Genomic DNA, 4,230 nt, shown 5'->3' on the forward strand with positions numbered 1-4,230 from the left:
ATGCCTAGTGAAGACCCTCATTCTCATATGGAGACCTTTTGTGACTATTGTGATGCGATTTCTCAAACCGGTGTAACTCAAGACCAAATTCGATGGGTCTTATTTCCTTTTTCTCTAATTGGCACCGCGAAACAATGGTTGAAGGGCCTTGATAAGGTAACTCTCGGAATTAATTCTTGGAAAAAGTTGGCTCTAGCTTTCTACAAAAAATTCTACCCACCGGAAAAGACTAACATGCTAAGAGCTCAAATTACGGGTTTTAAGCAAAGGGATGAAGAATCTTTGTATGAAGCTTGGGAGCGGTTCAAGGGAATTTGTCGCTCATGTCCTCACCATGGACTTAGCGAGTGGTTTTTGGTACAACAATTTTGGAACGGTCTATATGAAGATTCAAGGAACATTCTCAACATGGGATCAAATGGAATGTTCACCGAAGTTGATGACAATCAAACTTGGAACAAAATTGAGGAAATGGCGGTCCATAACTCACAATATAGTAGACCTCGCAAGGCTACTAGAGGAGCAAAGCATGAAGTGGACTCTGTTACTCAATTGGGTGCTCAACTTAGTGCTCACATTGATACCATCAATTTGAAGTTTGAAAAAGCTATGGCTAGACTTGAAGAAGCCTCGAAATCACCAAAGCATCATGTTAATGCCACGACGGCATCCTCATCAATCCCAAGTGGGATATGTGAGAATTGTGGAACTTTGGGACAGGACTCAAGTGAATGTAGGGGAACAAATGAACAAGTGAATGCTTTCCAAGCATACAAGAGTGGTACCCCTTATTCCAACTATTACAATGAAAACACCAAATTCCATCCAAATCTCTCATACAAAAGCCAAAATGTTCAAAACCCTCAAACAACATACACCCCACCTCCCATGAGAAACCACAATCAAAGACCCTTTTACAACCAAAACCAAGGTTACCAAAATCAAAATCCATACAATCATAAAAATGACCAAGGTTTTGATGTTCAAAAAGCGGTCCTCCAAATGCAAAAGAATCAACAAGAATTTTTCACTCAAATGCAAAAAGATAGTCAAGCAAAGGAAACCACCATCAACAACATCCTAGCTCACACCAAAATGTTGGAAACCCAATTAACTCAACTAGCATCTTCAAGCTCACCAAGACAAAAGAGGCAATTACCACCTCAAAGTAATCCCCTAAGACATGAAACGGTTAGTTCCATTCACTTGAGAAGTGGTACAAGGTATGAAGCACCGAAGAAGCAAGATGAGGATGAAGTTGTGGAAGCTAGTGATAAGGAAGAAATTGTGCAAAACTCCAAAGATGGAGAATCATCAAAGGAAGAAATTTCAAAGAAAAATGAAGACAAGGTCAAGGAGAAGGAGCCCATTGTGATTAGACTTCCTTTTCCAAGTCGTCAAGCCAAGCCCAAATTTGTTGACCAACTTGGAAAGTTTATGGAAATTGTGAAGAATTTGGAAGTCTCAATTCCTTTCAAGGAATTAATCAATCACCTGCCGGCCTATGCGAAATATATGAAAGACATCCTCACAAAGAAGAAGTCGATCCGGAAGCTTGAAACTATCGCCTTCACTAAGGTGAGTAGTGCAATACTTCAAGGGGGTTCACCTCCAAAACTCAAGAATCCGAGAAGCTTCTCAATACCGTGTACCATTGGCGACACCACGATCAACAAAGCCTTATGTGATCTAGGGGCTAGTGTGAGTGTTATGCCGTACTCGGTGAGTAAAAGGTTGGGGATGGGAGAACTTAAATGCACCAATATCACACTCCAAATGGCCGATAGATCAACGAAGACACCATTAGGGATATGGGAAGATGTTCCCGTACGAATTGGGAAATTTTTCATCCCGGTGGACTTTCTCATTGTTGATATGGAAGAAGATTCCAACATTCCAATCATTCTAGGAAGACCTTTCTTACACACCGCGGGTGCGGTGATTGATGTGAAACATGGAGAGCTCACTCTAGAAGTGGTAGATGAGAGTATAACTTTCAATCTTGACAAGACTATGAGAGCTCCCCGTTTACATGAACCATGTTTCATGATCGATCATTATAGCCGGAAGGATGATAGGAAGAAGTCGGAACTCCAATGGAAGAAGAAAATTGAAGATGCTCCATTCAAAGAGCAAGTGAATTATAACAAAGAGAGCTTGCAAAGCTCACCAAAGTCAAGTAATGAAGAAGATGGCCTCATTGGCCAAAACAAGAAATTAGGAGAGTTGTCTCTATCAACTCAAGAGATCTTTAGTGATCAAGTGGATGAAGTTTGTGGTCTTTGGGACGATGAGTTTGAAGGGATTTTCAATCCCTACATTGGTAATGCTATCGATCAAGACCGACAACAAGGGCAAAGATCTATTGGAGAACTTTATCACGACAATGAACAAGCTTTTGATTACTTTTTCAAGGTGTTGAGCAACATCAACAACACCTTGGACATGCCCCCTTGACATCTCATCAAGAATGAGAGTTTGGTGGAGTCCTCCTTAAACCACCATTTGTAAATATTTCTAACTCACTAACTCGCATTTTAAATTCTTAATTTGCATTTTTGTCATTTTTGGATTTTTTATGCCTTGATCAAGATGATTATCATGTTTGAGAGAAGTGAGGGAGGGACTAATAATTTCAATTAATGTGTAGTGCTTTAGCTTAGTGTGGGGATAGCAATTGCCTAGGCTATTCATGCCTTAGTAGTGCCCCCACAATGAAGAACACGAGATTTTGAAGAATGAAAAATGACAAGGGATATGCAAGATACACGGATGGAACTGAATCCGGGTAAAAGGGGTAGAACCCGAGCGGTTTCAAGAGAATCCGCCCGTCTTCAGACAATCCGGACATATTGGGCAAAAGACGCCCGTCTTTCTGAGCTGAATTTATGAAATTTTGTGACTGTTAACGAATCCGGGCGTCCTGCAATAGAATCCGCCCGTCTTCATAAAGACGCCCGTCCTGAAGGGAAGACGCCCGTCTTTTTGGCTGAGGAAAACAAGAAAAATCCCTGCAAAGGAATCCGCCCGTCTTCTCTGAAAGACGCCCGTCCCGTGTTTTCAAATCCGCCCGTCTTTAGGCGAGAATTAAAAGCCCATCCCACGAGTAATCCGGCGTCCCGAAGGAAAGCCGCCGTCTCCCCCCGCATTTCAAATTTTTCGGGTTTATTATAAACCCCATCCCACATTCATTTCCTCATTCCTTCATTCAAAACACTACCCATAAACCCCATAACTCCAAAACCCTCATCCTCTCCATTACAAAAACAAGATTCCTCAACAACATTCACCAAAATAAAATCAAAACATCCTTTTAACAACAAATTAATCACTCCTCTTTCAACAAAAATCAAAACCAAGCACAAAATCTTCAACCTTTGAGTCGATTTTTGAATTCATAAAGGCAAAGCCTTTCATCTTTAATCGATTTGGGTGCACTAGAAATTGAATATTTTTCACTTTTCTTGGTTTATTCTTCAATGGCAAAGACAAAGGGAGCAACAAAAGCAACAAAGGCAAAGGAACCAAAGGCAAAGGCACTCTCATCAAGACAAAAGAGTCTTCAAGCGAAGAAAGCATTCGCTATGGTGATAGCTAGCCCAAACTTGGAGGTGCAACAACAACAACCTCCCATGGAAGCAACAACATCTACTACTCCGAAAATTGCTCAACTTTCGAATTATCCGGAGGTAATTTTCATTTCCAAATCCCATAGGGACACTTTTGCCAAGTTTGCTAGTAAATCATTTCTATCCACCAAGTTTATTTGTGAAGATGCCTTACATAATTTGGGTGTCCTTGAGCAAACTAGAGCCTTATTTAAAGCCATGGGGTTGGAGAAATTGTTTACAACAAAAGAATTAACATACCCCTCCCTTACCTTAGAATTTTTGAGTTCTTTGAAAGTTAACAAGGTTGAGACTATGGAAACCATCGAGTTTCGCCTAGCTAATGTTAGTAGGCGCATCTCCTTTGAGGAAATGGGTAAAGCTTTGGGTCTTAGTGATTCACCGAGTTATTTCTAGAATGTTGGCAAATATGACCCCGACCCTCTTTGGGAGGCGATTTCCGGAAGGAAATTTGAGAGCTTTCATGCTAGTCGCGCTCTATTAGTCCACCATCCGGGCATTAGAGTGTGGCACAAGGTTGTAGGAAACACCATCATTGCAAGAAAAGACACCAACCATTTCACCAAACTCGATTTTGTTCTTCTTGAGTCGGCCTTGAACA

General features: G+C 41.1%; 1 non-coding gene across 1 annotated transcript; it reads right to left on the bottom strand.

The window, feature by feature from the left end:
- Positions 1-234: 234 nt before the first annotated feature.
- LOC141636914 (small nucleolar RNA R71) lies at positions 235-341 on the bottom strand. The gene has a single exon (XR_012541481.1). It is a non-coding gene; the product is annotated as a small nucleolar RNA R71 (small nucleolar RNA).
- Between the last annotated feature and the right edge of the window lie 3,889 nt (positions 342-4,230).

This window comes from Silene latifolia, chromosome Y (genome assembly GCF_048544455.1).
Source record: "Silene latifolia isolate original U9 population chromosome Y, ASM4854445v1, whole genome shotgun sequence".
NCBI classification, from domain to species: domain Eukaryota; kingdom Viridiplantae; phylum Streptophyta; class Magnoliopsida; order Caryophyllales; family Caryophyllaceae; genus Silene; species Silene latifolia.